General features: G+C 36.5%; 1 pseudogene; it reads right to left on the reverse strand.

Moving 5' to 3' along the window:
- Window positions 1-3,900: 3,900 nt before the first annotated feature.
- On the reverse strand, window positions 3,901-14,800 carry LOC122347285 (annotated as a pseudogene).
- Between the last annotated feature and the right edge of the window lie 4,450 nt (window positions 14,801-19,250).

Here is a 19,250-nt window from a genome sequence, read left to right on the forward strand (position 1 = left end):
GTAGCATGGATTTTAATGTCGAAAGCGGGAAGGTTGTCAAAGTCACTTATTTTCTCAAGTCCAACAGACCACATGCAGCTTTTAGCACAGCAGTGTCCTTCTATTTTTTTTTTTTTTTTTTTTTTTACTTGTTTATGTCAGCCAGCAGAGTGCCCTGGATTCCCAAAAGGGCTGTTTTTGAAGCAATACATTTCTGCAGTGTATAAGATCAGTGACCTTTATAATTTGTTTCTCTAACTTTATAGGCTTATGTTTGATACTTATTTATTTCTCTCTCCGTCCTTGATGACTATTGAAATGTCTTGTTTATTCACTGTTAAGTATTTTGCATTTGATATTTGAATCAGTCGTGTTTACCTACTTAAATCTTTGGTGTGTGAAATGTAAATATTATATGTAGTAACATACTTCAGATTTGTACACTCATAAAAAGTAAGGTAAGGTTCTTCAAATCAATGCCATGGAGGAACCACAAAGAACCATTCAGTCAGAAGTTTCTAAAGAACCATCACTTTTTACCTTAAGAATCTAACCTAACCATTTAATTCACAAATGCTAAGTCATTCAGAAATGAAGCAACACTAGTTTTGAGAAAGAAAGAATAGTTTACTCCCAAAATGAAAATTTGCTCACCCTCAGGACTTCTACGTAGATGGTTTCTGCATCAGAAAGATTTTGAGATATTTTTGCACTACATACTTGCTTTACTAATGCAGTAAATGGGTGCCGTCAGAATGGAAACCTAAACTGCTTAACATAACATCACTATATGACTACAGGATGAGTAAATTTTTGAGCAAACAGATTTTTTTCTATTCGGTGACCTATTCCAATTCACACAGGAATGAAATAACACTACTGTTGCTCTGAGACTGTTTTCATTGGGGGAGATAAAATTGACGGCGATTGTGCTCTAAAACGTTGTTCTTGCTGTATTTACTGTTGTGGCATTGCTTAATTATGATATCACTATTTCTAAGTAAATGTCGTGTTTTGCGATGCATATAAAGTTGTGCAACATCGACAAGTAAAGGTGGTCAATGGTAAATTCTAATTGAATGTAAATCGCGATTGATTTGTGCTCATACAACCAGCATCAAGTGGAAAGGACAGTGTGAGTAATAAAATTGATGTTGATACGGTCCTGGCCCTGGACGACAAAATGGCACTGGTTTGTGAGTCGGTGGTTCTTGATGGCATTGATCTCTCGGATCCTTTGTTCTCTCAGGTAATAAAGCTGCACATTGATTTATTGGCAGCAGACAGCTACCTTTTGCCTGCCTCCCATTCACTGCAGTATCTGGCCCTCCAGAAACCTACAGTGAAGTCCAAGATAAAGTTAGTGTCAAGTTAGCAATGCATCTTCATCGTGAATCACAAGAACATTACAATGTTTACATTGAGGAGATCAAAGAGGCGACACGCTACCACTATTGATCAAGCGCTGGCGCATTGCCTAAGAGTGCTTAGTGAAAAAAGCCAACCTACCAAGTTGATGCATGCTCTTTCTTTAATCTTTGTCTGCGCTGGTGAGTTTTCCATCTTCATCAGGGGAACTACACAGTAAATATAATGCAATGCTCAGTCTTTTCTTTTCCATAGATCTTACCGTATATAAGTACAGCAGAATGATGAATTGTTTGTCAGGCTGCGAGAAAGACCGATTGCCTATGTAATGTTATTTTGCCATTTCTTATTGTCATATTTGTCATTACAACAACGTGGTCAACTCATTTCAGCACAACTGACAAGCTCTCATTTTACAGGCTCTCAAATGCGCTGCAGAGTGATTTGTGTATGCATTCTGGCAGTAACTGCTCCTTGGTCATTTGTGTTGCAGAGTAATGCTATACAGCGTGGGGTGTTTCATATGTGAAAATGTTGCAGAAGGCAATGCGGTAGATACTCCAAGAAGAGATAAAAGTAGTGATCTTCCCTCTAAGAAGCTTCTTTTCTAAGGAAGCACAAATGGAGAGATTTGAAAGTGTATCTCTAATATCTTGTGCAACTTTTCTTCTTGAAACGTACAATTTCCTTTTGGCGATAATCCTTTGACCTTTACATTATGCAGTTTGTGTAAATCGCAGATAGATTTTCAACAGCCTTGTTGGAAATATACCTCTGAATTGAGAAAACATACATCAATCATAATTCTTTACCCGCAGCAATTTTAACGTTAAACTTGGAGACACGCTTTATTTTAAGGTCCACTCTCGCCATTAGCAAACCATCAACTATGAATTTTGCCTCAACAAACTTCTAATTTGCTGTTATTATTATTAGTTAGTAAGGTAGCTTTTGGATTAGATTAGGGATGAAAATCAACTAGTTTATGGTGATCCATTGTTCCTTATACCAGAGGTTTACTAAAAAACTTCTAGCCATTGCAAGCACAAATCTGTCCTCTTTTTCTTAGAAAAGTCATAAAAATAGTGCTTTTACAGCTTATATTCTGTGGGGGTTTTGCAGTACAAAATGCTTTTTATACTGCTAAGAAAATATGTAAACTTTGTAAAGGTAAGGCTCATTTTTTATTGTGCTAGTTCTAGGTAAAAAGGTGCAAACATGAAGAGGGTGATTAGACACTTTTTTACAGCATTAACGTAATCTGTCATCATGTATTAATTTAACTAATTAGGTATTCACACTATCTAAAATGAATGTACTGTTATGAAAGAAAAAGTGAAAAAACTGAACTAGAAAAAATAATACTTCTGATAAGCATGAACAGCTAAAAAATATGCATTATATATGAATTACAGAATAAGTAAAGCAAAACTCTATACAGTGTATTCACAAAGGCACACTGATTCCACAATCTTTGTCCCATTTGGCATCATCATTTACATTCCAGTATAAGGCTCATTTGTAATCATATATATTTTATGTTTTAGAGAAACTGTTTGTTGTGATAGTATAACAAAGTGTGTGGTTAAAAATAAAGCAATGTTCCAAAAAGATATGAAAAATAAAATAAAATAATGAAAACAGGAGACTAATACAAGCCTCTATTCCAAATGCTAAAAATAAATTAATGTTTTAGATAATCCAGAATATCAATTGAGAAACATTTGAACTCAAAACATTGCCTTATATGTGGCCTCCATTGAAAAAATGAAAAATGTCAAAATTATATCCAAAGACGCATTTTCAATTATGACTAATTGGGAGAGAGAGAAACAACGCTTTGATAATAATGAATGATCAATACACAGGAGACACATGTGATATCAGCATAGAAATATGACTAAAATCATAATACTCCAATGTCTGTGGATAATGTACAGGACTTTGTAATGCTTTTAGTAATAAAAAGAAAAGTAGATTAAAAATTGCATGAACCTAACAAACATATAATATAATTACGTTTAATAATATTCATTATATCATGTCCAATGTATTTATTCTCATTAAATGCAATCTCAATTGCAAATATAAAATGTGTTTCGCTTTCTTCCAATAAACTAAACCTTTGTCACATAGCAATAAAAATACTGATAAATAATGCTAAACCATTACTCCATTACAACCATGATGTTTAATAACAATTTATCTACAAATTGACTGACATCACTGTATTCTTTTCTGCAAGAGTGCGCACTATCCACTGAAGCTAAAAGAAAAACAAAATATATATAAAAATTACAAACAAACACTCCATATATTTTTCAAATCTCTTCTTTGAACTCAGTGTACTATCACAATAAAAAGCTAGAGTCTGTTTTGAGCAGATGATCCACTCAGTAGTGCGTAAAGTCACAAAACCTATGTCATCAGTGTCCAAAGTGTCTCTATCACTGAAAGTCATTTGCAGCTTTGACTTTAATAGTCTACTCTGCAATTTTACAGTTGTTCTATTGCTGTCTGCTGTGATACTTTTAGCAGTTAGGCTGCTGAGAGTTAGTGGTCCTCATAATCCAGAGAATTGGGGAGACGGGCATTTGAAGGACTGGAGGCGAGGCATGAATGCTGCACTACCTCATTAGCTGTCAGTTTGAGACGGTGCCGTGAATAAGCAGGAGAACAGGTCCAGAGGTTGCTGTCCCGGTGGAGAGAGTCGGGTTGACCGGTCCCGATCTCTCAGCAGCTGGAGCAAGGCGAGTCCTTGGGGAGCCCCTGTGTGCACTGGGTAGATCCAGCTGCAGGATCAAGTCCCCGGTTGCTTCCGGTCAAAATGCATACTGTAACCTAACACTTGGAATGCTGTTGATCTTCTTATACCCCAGATTTCTAATTAGGGTGGCCATTTCAAAGGCTCCGGTAAAACTGTCATTGGCCCCGGTGCCCAGAGTTTAATCACGCGCTCCCTCAGGTAAAATATGGATGGTCTCAAAGAAGGTCTTCCACTTATTGCCCAAAGTCAAAGTCCAGCTAAAACATTCTAGCGGAAGGTCCAGCTTAGCAGACTTCCAGTCTGGAAAACTGTTCTCGCTTCAGCATGGAATTAACCAGCTTTTGAATGGCTCCTCCGGGCGGGATTGATAAAGAGCGTGAGCGCAGGTTCCAGAGTGCTGTTTTTCGTGAGAGGCAACATTTAGCGGAGATGCCCAAGAGCATATGGACAGGTTGGATTTGTATTTATTACTCTTTAGCGTAGAAGCATTACTTCTCTTCCTCCATGGAAGGATCTAACCAGCTATTCAGCCGCATGTCGCTTGCTACGATGAAGATAGCGCGGACGCCCCAAGCGCCCGATCAGCTCTCTGTAGGAGGTAGCGTAGCTCCAGATCTTGAAGATCAGTCTCAAAGCCCCAGGTAGTTCTCGGTGAATCTGCCACCATTGGTCGACAGGTTCCTTGACTTAACATGTAGCCGATGTTGCAACCGCCAGCAGCGCAGTGGTTGTCGCTAGCACAGCTGCGCGAGGCGCACCTTCACCCACAGAGCACATGGTGTGGGTACTGCTTGGGAGCTGTGGTATCATGCACAAATGCAAGTGTGCAGTTCTTTGATAATGATCTAGCTGGTTGTTCTCTGAACATGCAACAAAGACTGGAAGTAGTTCAGCCATACATCTGACTGTGGCCTAAGATAAGATAAACATCAATACTGGTTAGACTGCGTCAACTGATGATTGTTGAGATTAAATTGTCATGTATCCAGCCAGTACAGCGCCGGTGTGCAGATGCTTAGAGGTAAAAACTAGCACAAAACATAATTCTGTTCCACAAAACGTCATCTCCAAAAGACTACAGGCATATACTGTTCCTTTTTACTGTTATAAAAAAATTGAAAACTGTCACTTAGCATCTCTCTAACAGTATTGCTTCATGTTTATTTTCACAAACCTGTAAATATTTGCAGTAAATAAACTTAAAAAAATAATGCTGCTCTAAACACGCTGGTTCTCAACTGGCAGTTTTTTTGCCAAATCTTGAAAAAGATGATATGCTTTTTTTTCTGATTAATATGGACAATGAGCATAATGTGTGCCGCATTTACAAAATGTATGTTTCATTTATTTATTCATAATTATCTCTCAAGTTCCTTCTGCATTAATCTAGGTATTTATTGTGCAAATCATACATTTCTGATTTATGCATTGTTTTGATAGCTGTGACCTGTTATTAAATGTTTATTAATCGTTTCTTTTTTTTTAATTAACCAAATTGTTCAGTTACTATATATACTATAGGATAACACAATAACCAGTGTTAATACACAATGACAAAATGGAAAAAAAAAGATAGAACTATAAAAAATAGAAAAAGTAAGATTAATTAAGAAAAAAAGAAATAAAAAATGTATATATATATATATATATATAGAGATATATATATATATATATATATATATATATATGTGTGTGTGTGTGTGCTGTATATACTTTTTATTTATGAAATATACAATTTATTTTACAGTGCAGTTGGATTAAGGTTTGATATGCCTTCTACTGCTGTCAGGTCCAAGTAAATGCAATGGCTTTTTTCTAATTGCGCATCTTTTAAAAGCTAATAAATCGAATAATTCAATATTGGCATTATTTTATTTATTTTGATTGAATATCGTAAATAAATATTGTAGCCAGGACTCCCATACCACAATAATATAACATTGTGAGATTTTTAAAATCGTTATAAACTATTAAATTACGTTAAATAGCGTTTTATGTAAAAATCTTGGGCCTGAAGCAAAACCAGTTGAGAGCCACTATACACATTTATTGATTGTGGTAATATAAAAGTTAATCCCTCGGAGAAATAAAGCAGCACCAGTGCTCCCTTTCACTGGAAGGCACACTGACAAACATCCTCTCGCAGCCTGTGGGAAGATTCTTGAAATGTGGGCCACCTATGAATCACAAGGCATGAATGATGATAAAACACTATGTGAAGAGTTTCTCCTCTGGATAGTGTAATTGTGTATTTATTCCATTTCGGAATTAAGTGATCAGCGCATTTATCACCACAACAATGAGGAGAGATAATGAGTCTGTTGTACTCACTTTTTCACGCGTGTAAGCTGATGGTTGCTTTTGGCACGTCTCGTGCATGAGGCTGGAAGAGCTTGTAAACCACTCTGGGCTTCCGCTTGAATAGACTTTTCATGCTGCTTTCTAGCCGCTCATGTTTCAGCTGGAAATACACCATCCAGCCACCACAAATGCTGAATCACTGAGAGCTGAGGAAAGAAATCTCTGGGTGGCAGCCTCATGAGAAAAACAGTTTGAACTCATCTGTTGAAGCAGCAGTACGTTTCTTCTCAGATATAGAAGTAATGTCATGTAAACGTGAGGAACAGAGTATAAATGCTCTGAACGCACTGCTTTTTCTATGCATTTCACTCTCCTTGACAATAACAATGTTAACATTTGCGCAGACAGACTTTTTTGGCGGTTCCACAGAGCGTTTCGTATTTTAGCTGATGGGGCAGGACGCTGAATGCCTTTTGATGCTCCGTATCAGAAGGGACAGCACTTGTTGATAATTGAGAAAGTATGTACATCTGGCACTTACTTGGATAAGCTCTAATAACATAAACTTCGGCAGAATTTCAACTCGGACATTTTAAAGAGGGGGAAAAGGATGACAGCGTGGAAGCAAAAAAATCCATGTGTTTTAATTTTGCTCTGGCACTAATGGTCACTGTGGGGTGACTCTCGACAGGCAGTAATACAGTACTCTAAACATTGCGTTGGGCGCTTTATCGTATGCTTGATGAAAGATGCTGGATGGGCACAAAGCATTTTATGGTGATGACTCTGCTCCACATACTGTAAGGCAATATGTTGAGCAGGATCTTTTTCTAATCCTACACTGTCTCTGAAGGACATAGTGGGGAAATGCCAGGATTCACTGAAAGTTGTCTTATATTGCATTCACAACAGTGATCAGCGTGACAAAAGAAGAGAAATTATACCATATGAGACAGCAGGTCATGGTGAAAAAGTTTAACGCAATAGTTATTAAGCAAATTCTGCAGCAATTAATAATTGTTCAGTGAATAACTAATAATTATTTGTGTATTACAAGTTTTCAAAAACGTTATATCTAAATATGCAAATGATGCAATATCTAATTAAATATGGATTGATCTATCAGTGTTTCCAGAACGCAATCTGAAAAATTCCATAAAGCCAGGTTCAAAATGAGACTATCGTTTATACATTAATTTTAAAGTTTTTAACACAGGATATTTCCTTTATTATATAAATCAGAAAATCTGGAGAAAGAGATTTTATCACCATGTTTGTAGGAATAAAACGCTATAGAAATAATGTGGAATGGATACCAGCAACACTTTCTCTCAGTAAAACCTTTCTGTAAAATGGAGACTAAAATTAAGCCAAAAAAATGTTGTGTGTTTCTAAAGTAGAGGTGTCTGGCTCAGTGCATGAAAACACCAGATTTATAGAGAAATAGGCTTAAAAACAGATATACTGTAACTAAAAACTGCAGTGGCAAATAGATGAGGTTTATACTATTGAAGTACATGGGTATCTGTATTTGATGCTGTTTTCAACTAAATCTGAAACACAGATAGGCTATAAAAGCCTAAAATGACTCAGTGTAAGGCAGAGTCAGTATCTCCATCATCTGTATTAATGAACAGGTATTCCACCATATAACTGGTATAAACAATCATAATAATCACTATTGTTGATATGTTGTACAATACAATCTCCAAATTAGGCCAAATTAAGTTAATTGTGGTTACGATTGACATGTGACAGGACCCATGGTGAATAATAAAAGCTAAAAGCATTCAATTGAAACATTCTGAATTCTGTCCCCTTACTCCGAACCTTCAAACTTCAAATATTTAAGAGTCGCAAGTGATTCAGAGATCGCAAAAGGCTTCTCTCTCAGCAATGATATCCATGTAGGCAGCTGCACTCTGGGGAACTTGGAGCGACATTTGAATGCAGTGCTGTCATTGGTCTCGACAGACAATCGCTCCTCTCTCCATTGTATGGCAATGTAAACTAAGAGAGCTGCTCTGGACGAAAGTGTCTCGTAGATAATCTTGGCAAATGACTTGCAAGCTCTGTAGTTACAGAGAAAAGAAAAGATTGTTATAAAAACAATACATTGATTAAAGTATTCTGATAAAAGAGCTACTGGTAGAAACGTAGTGCCTGGTAATATTAGATTTTCTGTTCAGCAACTGAAACATGCAGCACATGCTAAAACGCTATTGGTGCTTTGCTGATAGGCAGTGGTTTTGATTTTTTCCAAACCCAGGAGAGTATTCACGTCTGTGACAATAATCAAAAACAAATTATAACTGGGTCGCAATTTTCTCTAAATGATTTATCCTGGCAACAGATAGGTGTAAATCAATTATATGATGCAAATGAGGAAGACATATGATTATAATTCGCTGTTTGTCTTTACCAAGTTTCATAGCATCAGTTTCCACAAAAAACATTCATTGGTAAATTGTTTTCAATATTGATAAAAATAATTAAAACCAATTCGGCATGCAGATAATGATTCCCTGGAGCATCATGTGACATTGAAGACCAGAATAATGTATTGGCTGTAGTAACTGTGGGCTTTGCCACTGCAAAATAAATTATATATTAAATACATTAAATTACAAGTGAGTTAGTTAATATTAGTTTAAATTATTGATGTTTCTTCAAGATATATCGGGCAAAGCAGCGATGAATTAATAAATTAGCATACTTTTACTTTTCAAGCTAAAACTAGCGCTTCAGCATTAAACGAATCGCTTTCATAATCTGTATTTAACGTCATTTATAGTTGAAGATATTAATGAGTTTTATTTCTGAGATTGCTTCTCTTGGAGTAAAGGCTACATACAATTACGCTTTTCGCCAACCTTCCGGAACAATCCTTCATGTCAAGAACATGACTATGATGTCCTTAAAATGCTCCTCTTTTGAGCAGAGCTCTGTAGCTTGGAAAAAATAAAGTGCTTCACATAAAAAAATGCTCATCACAGAATCAAAAATTCGATATATGAGGCTTGAAAAACATTTTATACCTTGTAAATGGACTTGTTCTCGGACTCTGAACCAGCACAGAACTGACACAGAATCAAGGTAATATTATAGTTATTGCAGCCTAGGAGGCTCAGTCCTTGTTTCCAGTTACATGGGAAACAAATTTCAGACTACAGAATTATTAGTTTCACTCGCATCGCTACTGTATCATGGTATTTTACAGTAAAAGAACTGTGTTTAATTGAACCCTTTAACATGTTTCTCAAACTGCTGAAAGTAAGAGTAAGTATGTCTGCCCGTAAATAAATGCATTATAAGTGAACTGTGCTTGGTGAATCACTTGTCCCAGATAGTGAAAGCACGGCGCATTTTGTGGTAGGTCCTCTCACAAATAATCACTTACTGTTCTTCTCATCTTATTGAGAGAGCTGAGTGCAGGCTGCTACACAGTGTTTCATTCCCCAAGCATGCTATGAAATGTATTTAATTGATTAGCTTACTCATCTGGAGATTCTTTCACAACTGCAAGAAAAAACAGAAGCCCATTTCTTTCTACAATGCAGAATGTTATTTTAACCTCAGCGGAGGGCATTTAATGATGGTCAGACTCTCTGTAGTCAGATTGACTGAGGTACCTCAATTGACCTTTACTGTGCAAGCCATTTTTACTATTATCTGTGCATTTGCAATAACAGATCACACTCCTGATTTTTCTCTTTTTCTGTAGCTGGCCTGTCTCCTCATGACAATAACAATTTGAAGCACTTAGCACTGATTCTACACTTTTCTCCTTTATGGTGCCAGTGAACCCTTCAATCAATCTTGGTGATCTCTTTTTCGATTCGGCCTGTCAGACAACATTCTTTTCCAGGCTGACAGTTAGATAAGGCAAGACAAGGTTGTCTTCAAGTTACTCCATCACAAACCACGACTTAACAATCTAGTGTTGGTAATAGGGAACTCTACAACATGTAGGTTTGCATCACGGGTGTTTTTTAGTTTTACATAATTTTGACCTTTAATGTCGCTGTAATAGTTACTATTTATATACTTTCTACAAACATACAGTACAGGTAAAAGTTTAAGCAATGATGGATGAGTAATTTTTTCATTAATTAACTTTTTTAATCATGGATAAAATCCTTTATTTAGCATAGGTACTAATTAAATTAAGGTAAATTTAAATAAACAGTATATATATTTTGAGCTTTTTGAACAAAGAATCCTGAAAAGAGAAGGCATCATGTTTTTCAAAAAAATAGATACGCTTTCTAAAAGAATACAATTCTGGGATAAATACCAAAATACAGCAGTTATGATAGTAATAATAGTGTTTTTTAGTAGTTTAATCATGATAACTTCTCAAAGATTTTAGAATGGTCAGATATATACTAATGTTAATGTGATTTGGTCTTGGTTTTGGTAACTTTCTGCGTCATCAATGATATGGTGACATGGTGCCAATGAGTATTTACACATAATACTGCTGCACAAACAGTATATAAAACACCTGTAGGAGATCTGTGCAGGTGGAGCTGGGGAAGGTGTAGAGGCTTAGAGAAACTGCACTGCAGGAATCCCAAGTAAATTATAGACAGCCACATCAGTGCGAGGCAGTAAAGTCAACTAATGCGTGCATGCAGCACGAACCAATCAATAGCTGAAAGCAAGTCATGTAACTCATTATTCACACACATAATTTTTTTCCACAGGATGCAGCCGTAAGCAAGCAAATAAATAAATAAGCAGTAGAGAAAATAAATATATAGGATGACTAGTTTTGCATCCTCACCTCATCCCTAGTTAATGCAGAACATATGGTCGCTGAATCCCTGGTTTGAGCAAAGCTTGAGCTTTCAATAAAACACATAGCTTAGTCTGTTGGTGTAATTGATTTTATAATGACTATATACTCGATGCAATCAGGGATGATGGTATCTAGGCGGTTTATTTTTTAATGCACCACATGATGTGCCATATGGTAAAAGTAATACTGATTGATGGAACAAGTGGAGCATGACATTAGATTTCCTTTTACAGATAACAGCTGTTATTCAAAGCAAATACTTTTGGTATGTCAAAGCAAAAATACCTTGTAATGGCAAATTATAGGCCACCTGGACTTGTAGTGGATCCTCTGCTGTTCAGACTTAATGTGAAACATCAACAGTCTGGTTGTTGATTCCCAATCTGCATAGTGAGCAGCTATTATTATGGATCAGCCAAATATCTCAATTATAGCCACTGAAAACAAAGATCAGGTGGGAGATATTAGCCACCAAGTTTGGCTGATAGGAAAGCTTTTCTCCGATTTCTTACAGCTTGACAAATGCCACAGCTTCCAGCATTTCTTTTGGAAAGCGCCTACTAGACAAAACGTGCACATCCAGATTTTCCATGGATGGTCTCGCACAGCCAGAGTTTTGACCTGCGGTACAATTTCTTGGTCCGCAAGTAGCAGATTATTTGTTAGTGAAGAGCTCACTAAGTCAGGAAGAGGCCACCTAACTGAATAACCAATATGCCTTCAAACAAATGCAGAAACAGACAGGAAAAATAATCAAACAGTGGTACGGTAGTCTCAATGAACTCAAGCAGAATAGGGCATGTCAGCTTTCGAGAATTAGCATGGTGGGATTTGATTTGAAAAATCTACCTCAACAGGGTACAATAGCCAATTCTCTGCGTAAAGAGTTGGAGCTTGTCTCCCTGCGGTTACAACTCTGACACACGGTGTGCTTCCGAAGGCATCATGGCTGTAAATTCAACTCTCGTCATGGCTTAGAGTTAATCTGGTATGGAAGAAACGGTCAAATCTATGAGCAAAAATGATCCCCGCCGACTGCAGAATGGCTCGGGCTTTCAACGCATTAGACAGAAATAACACAACCTGAGTAGAAACGCCAAAGCGTGGGATAAAAGCCCGACTTATTTGTAAAAGAGCTTCGGCCCAGCGTTTCCTCCCGGCGTCCCAGCACACACTGCCACACTAATAGGCTTTTCCATGGAAAGTGAAATAAGCTAAATCTTCCCCTCCACGGTGCCCAGTGGGGGGAGCTTAGAAACCTCATGCTGTACTCCAGCTCTGTTTTAATCTGGAATTCATATGGAGAAACGTCGTCGTAAATCTATCCTGTGAAATGTAGACATGGGGTCACCGTCTCTGTGGAAATGATACACGTGTCAGAGGTCCCTGCTGCTTCTGCGATTCATTCTCTTGCGCTGTTGAGCTGCACCTGTCCTGCCTGGCAGGCTGCTTCCGTCAAATTACCGCTGCTCTTTGCTTTCTCACAAAGGCAATAGACAAATACAGCCTTGACACTCGAGATCCGTCCTCCCAACTGTACAATAAAAACCGTCTGGCCACCGGCAGCAGTTGTGTGCCGAGGGAAAGCGCTGTTGTATATAATGGGTGGCGCAGAGACTAATGTAAGTGTGCACTGAATATATATGCTACAAACTGTGCGTCGCTGTGACAAAGTAAAATGTCTGTTTGGGGATTTTGTGTACTGCTTTAAAAGCGACCAATTTTAATGGCTGTCAGCAAAAGTGTAAAGATGCTTACTCAAATAGCACATTGACTCAATCTCTAATTGTTACAAATATGCAGCTAATAAGCTTTTTGCTTTATTCAGATTAAGGTTTGTGTTTTATCTTTGAGGATTAAAGAGAAATGTACAGAGAAAGTAAGGTATGGCATATGGCAAATGTGGGGATATTAAGTGACATTTGTAAAATGAAGCTAATTATTAAAGCTGTTTTTGTTCTGTGTTTACTTTTTGATGAGCTCCTTCTCGTGGAATATATATGAGACTTTTTTTCCTTCTTTCTCCCAAACAGTGCTTCTGTGTATATCTCTGTCTAGGAGGTGGGTTATTGCAGATACAGGGAACAATTACTGTTTCTGCATCACAATACAGGGGAAGAGGTAACATACAGCTATGTACAGACAAAAAATGCAGTAATCTAGAGATTTTGTCAAAACAGATGACGGAAATCTCAAACAGTTTTGAATAAAAATACTCACACAAGCTGGGATAATATTTATAATAAAACAGAGGCCAGCCTCGTAAGCTTCGATAAGTACCACATTTCTAATGCATTTTGCAGCGTATACAAAAGGCATTGGACTTTCAAGATAAAAGACATTCAGATAACCAGAGAAAGTGCATACTGTGTTTTTGTTTGCTGGCCTGATTTTTAATATTCCCAAAATTAAGCAACCTCATTCTCAACATCAGCAAGTGGGTTTAAACACGTTACTAGTTACTCAGACTAAATTACTTATTCACTGGAAAAGTAAATAAGGGATTACTGTTCATTTTTAGCTAATTTAATCCTACAGTTGTATTACACACTGTAAATAATTTCAACATAAAGTACTTGGCGCTTACATACTGTATGTAATTTCAACACTTCTAAAGTCAACATTGAATCAGAAATCTACATTTACAGTCTAAAGAGATAAAACTGACTCCTCTGTGTGCAGGTGTGTCTACATTCAGTTTTTCCTGATCTATAGAGAAACCATACAGATTAAACTTTAAAATCATACAAATCTGCAAAACATGTTCATAGAAAGCTTCTAAAGTGTTAATTTTTAAATTCAACTACAATTAACCAACTAACTGAAAACAAACATTATCTCGACATTGAAATAATGTACATGAAAGCAAGGCAATATAAATAATAAAAGCTTTCCCATGCTCTGACTCCAAATCTGTTAAATAAAGAGTCTCAAAGGTTTATAGAAAGTTTTAAGCTGTAGCCTATTAGCTGTACGTAACACTAAGTTGCTATTTATTGAGTAACTAAATTACTTCTTTCAGACACAGTGATTAGTAAAAGTAATTTAAATACATCACTGATGATGTAATCAATAACTGGTAATTAATTACTTTTATGGTAATTTACCTAACACTGCTCGGCAACCGTTGGTATTTCGTCTATAAACTTCTACTCCTGAAAATAAATGCATTACAACCAGAGCTACTTTTTTTTTTTTTTTCTCATAATGCAGAACTTGTCATATTCAATGGCTTAAAATGGATATCTCCAGATACCCACTGCAGCATATAGACATCATCTCAAAGAAAAAATCAGCGGCAACAGGGAGAGTGAAAAATGCACTTTGTTGGCAGTTGGTGAAACATGATTATTCTTGAGGAGTTGAGAGCACAGAAGCTGTGGGCCTTAATTTGACTAATGACATACCTTTGATGGCAGTGGAAGCAATCTGGATGTGATGCAGTTTTCTGCAGAGTACTTCCCTGTCTATGAAATAGGAGGCAGCCAGCTGGTGCAGGGCTCTCCTAGAGTCACAGCCGTGTTGTTACTGGTGTGAAGCTGTCAGCTCTGCTTTCTTTACTCCAACTTCCTCTTGTCCATAACATAGTCAGAGCCTCCTCCTAGTGGAAACAGAACAGACCAGGCTTATTGATATAGAAAGGTTTTATAGTAAGAATTTATTTAGTTCGTATGCTCCTGCAGAATGTATTATTCTGATGAAAGTTGTAGCTTTATATAATCTGACTGATAACCAGGGACAGGTGAAGTAAACTTATTTGATATGTATTAGAACTTCATAAAGCATGTATTCTGAATGACCATATTTCCATCCCTAATTAATAACTTAATTGAACAACTACTTTACAAAAACTATTAATAAAAAAAAATTAATTTAAAATTGATGAAAGTTAGGGCCTAAAGCAGAAAGTGTGGCCAAATATAGATTTTTTCTGATTATTCACAATCTTTATTTTTAACAAAGATTTTAAAAATCTCCAAAGATCATCAAAAAGATTTACACTCTCTATTTTCAGTGGCTATGTAATACTCAATGTGATTAATACTGGTGTATCAGTATTTCCAGAACTTGCTTTCAGGAAAGGAGACTCCTATGAAATCTTCAGTATATTAAATTATATTTTATCTGTAAGTAGAAATATATATATATATATATATATATATATATATATATATTAGTTTGTACTAAATCTAATGTAAAGTTTGAACATAAACAAAACAACAAGTGAATCAAAATTAGTGTAATTTCAAAAATATACAGTTTATTTAGTTTTGCTCTGATTCTCAAAACAAATTACTTCTAAACAGCTGTAATTTCAACAAAATGTCTCGAAAAGATAAGTTACCATTTTTCCATAATTCCAAGAATTGGCAGTTAGTGCGAAGCAGAATCAAAATTGTAACTATAATAAGTTAATTGAATCGAATCAATTGAATCAGAATCGAGAGATTCAATTATCACAGAATTGAATCAGGAAATCTGTAAAGGGTGACTTTACAGTTTATGCTTATACTGTATCTGTAACTCTCTGGCAGTTGGTATTCCAAGCATCTCTGTTGCAAAGCCAGAGACTTGCATCTCCATTTTCATGCTCTAACCTTACATAATATTGCTTGTTTTCCAGAGCAGTGAAGGCTACATCAGTTGCGTACAGCCAATACTTTGCATTACGTGAAGTGCATCTTTCAGGCACACACTGTGTGCAGATTTCTGAGTGTAACCTATTCTGGACATAGATGCCATCTTGTTTACACTCTGCCTCCTTCCAAACCGCTACAGTATTGGCGCACACATTATGGTGGCAAAGCATGTCACAAGTGATTTTGCTTGGCTTGATAGAGGTGAAATTGAGTATGTAACACATGCATGAGATCTATTTGTGTTTCTTCTTCATGAAAAACGCTTAGTTCCTAGTTAGCTCACAGTAGGAATTATAATCTTTGTGCAAAACCACCATGAGGATGTTTCACAGGAATATGTTTTTCTACCTCTCTAGTGTAGCTGACAGTAGAAAATGGGTCCTATATTTCTTGGATCAGGTTAGCTGGGCAATTAGCTGGGCAGTGGTCTATGTCTTCCAGGAGTCAATGCTTTATAGAACTCTCGGGTGAGAGGCAAAGGAGTTCAGGAAATCCTGGTCGCCTGCAGCCAAGTTATTCACTTCTTAACGCTAAATTTCTGCATGAGAAAAACAGAGACAGTAAACAGGCCTGGTTCCTAATGATCTGTTTTCATTAACATTTCTTGACTGTTTTGGGAGATGATAGAAGGAGGACACCGCGGGCAAATCCAGCGCCTCCTGCCAAGCTGCATCTCTTAGCCTCAGTATTCTGTAGAGTACAGCTCATTTGGGGTATGAATACTTACGCCAGGGCAACCGCTCTCTGAATGCAGCTGACAGGTGTTATGCTCAATGAACATTTCAGACAGAAATCTCGCCCTGACAGAAAGACTCATAGAAGTCTGCCCTGGTGGTGACAACCCATACCTTCTGCTAAAAAGTGAAGAGTAGTAGGAAAGAAAAGCTTAAATGAAAAAATAACACCAATAAAGCTCTGAAATCCTTCCAGGCGAAACTCCCCAAAAACAATGCTCCAGGCTTTGGTGACTCATGCATTTTGGGTAATTCCTTCCTGCTCTTAAGCTTCCCTCCATAGTAATTGTTAATGAGACACAGTTTATACATACTTGCCATGAAGAAAAACTAAATGTTTCTTGAATCTGTAGGAATGATCACGGCATTTTAATGAAACAAATTAGTCTGCACTTTCAAAAAAGATACAAAATTGGGTTAATAATATGTACACTTTATGGGTATTTGAAAGAAGTACTTTAGGTGTTTATGTCGAAGTTCAGTTCCATTTAGTCCTGGTTTTCGCTTTAACAACATTACAAACAAAGACAAGAACACGCAGGTCAAAATGTTGATAATGTGGTAAGACTGAAAAGTTACTTGTTGTCAACAGAATGTCTGCATAAGTGACCTAATGCAAAAATAAATCTGAAACCATATTTTTGGCAACGCATCAAACATCCGCAAGTCGATGCTTAAATGCTTGTTAACGTGTATGTATAAGAGATGAATTTTACCAGCTGATAACCCGCTAAAGACCAGTCGTATAGTTGAGCTAAAGCAGAGCCAGAAATATTATTTGCTGTCATAGTTTGCTCGGTTTGTTTGTTCTGCACCAAAGTTTAGATGGCAGTGTTCAAATGAACTGTGACCTAATAAAGCAAATTTGCACAAACAAAAACATGGTTAAGTACAATAAAACCACAGCAACATGCTTTTGCACACTAACCATACCTGATTGTGGATTAAAAACTGTGGTTAACAGCGCTACCTCCGGTTCACATAAATCTACTTATTACTGCTTTAGTGAGACACAAAATATGTTCCAACAAATACATATCACTGCAGTTTACAAAGGAAATGAAATACTAGAGGCAGAAATTTGATGTATTTATCTTTTCTTACACAAATTTAGTTTGATTAATAAAGTGATATCCTCACTAATTACTTGGAAGACATTTGTAATGATCAAAACAATATTACTATGCTTTGTAGATTTGAAAACTGATAAGCTTTTTGAATGCCAGATCATCGACGATATGACTTCATATCTAAGAATGGTAAGGCGCCGAGGAGCTTGATACATAGAGGATTAGTGACAGGTCCATGATCAGGTAATACATAATTCAAGCAACGTGAATAAAAATACAGCAATACGTATCTATATCAACAAAATAAAAATGTGCCAGGGCTGTTTTTTAAAACCTGTGTTGTAGTGCCAGGGAGATTTCTCTTTGAATCTGCAGCGCTAAAAAAATATATTACTACACTCTCTTTATTATAAACCATGGTTAATTTTTTTGCAAAGGGGTTAGCATTAGGGGTAAATATGTGTGAGGTCTGTACCATTGACAGCTTTCACCAGGATTTGAATGTAGAATTAAGTCATATTTGTTCAAGTCTATGAGACTTGTTTTAAAAAAATTTTTAGCTTGTTCTATGCACCAAATAACACTATTTCATCTAAACTGGTTCTTAACATGCCTTTGTTTAATCTGACTGATGAAATGAAAAGAGTGCGTTTTTATTCTTTGCACAATTTGTTTTCAACTGATCTATCTTGTATTTTGCTTAAATAATCGTATTTTTACAAATGTACTTCGTTTACTTTTAGAATCAATTTTTATGACATTCAGTAGAGAGTTAAGCCTAGAACTGGTGATCTAAATTCATGAAAATTGTTTGTGCTCACTTAACCAATATTTCCAAGAAATTGGTTTGATGATGTTTCTTGGGATTTTTATTAAGTCATGTTGGAATGTGGATACATTGGTGGTATCCTGTTTGTTGTTTAAGAAAATATATAGCAAGCCATGACTGCACCGGTTTGGTCTCAAAACGAAATTACTGCCAAACAAACAACAAAGCCGAAAACATAAAAATCACTGCAATAATCATCCACCCTAGACTTCTTCAGTGGCGTGCTCATTTAAATCCAAATGGTGACTCTTGGCATGTAGATTTCCCAATGAGGCGCACCTTACCAAAAATTATTAGGAATAAGCCAGTTAAAAGGTGATCATAAAGAGACACAGACAACCGTAAGTACTGTAGTGTTTATTCCCTAAGTTCAGAGGTGTTAGGTTAGCAGTGCGGTGACCAACCCCAGATGTTATCGCGGGAAGTTCTGGCACCATGCTGCGTTTGATGCTTGGACTGATTTATATACTTGAACTGAAACTCAAACATAGCTAAGTGCAGGAGCTCAGAACTGTTGGCAATGACAAACCGAGATGTCATTGGATGCCAGCATTTTTGTACTCTTAGCCAACTATAAAAGTCAGCGCCGTAGATGTAGAATGTTCCTTTTGAAACATACCCAATTTTTCTAAAGTAAAAGTTGTTTCACTAACCTCTTAGGTTTCCTATGACATTTTTTTCAATCCATTGTCTCATATTGTTTTAATGACAGCTGTGAGGTAGTTAATGCAACATACATTACTGTTATCATCAATTTA

This window comes from Puntigrus tetrazona, chromosome 6 (assembly GCF_018831695.1).
Source record: "Puntigrus tetrazona isolate hp1 chromosome 6, ASM1883169v1, whole genome shotgun sequence".
NCBI classification, from domain to species: Eukaryota; Metazoa; Chordata; class Actinopteri; order Cypriniformes; family Cyprinidae; genus Puntigrus; species Puntigrus tetrazona.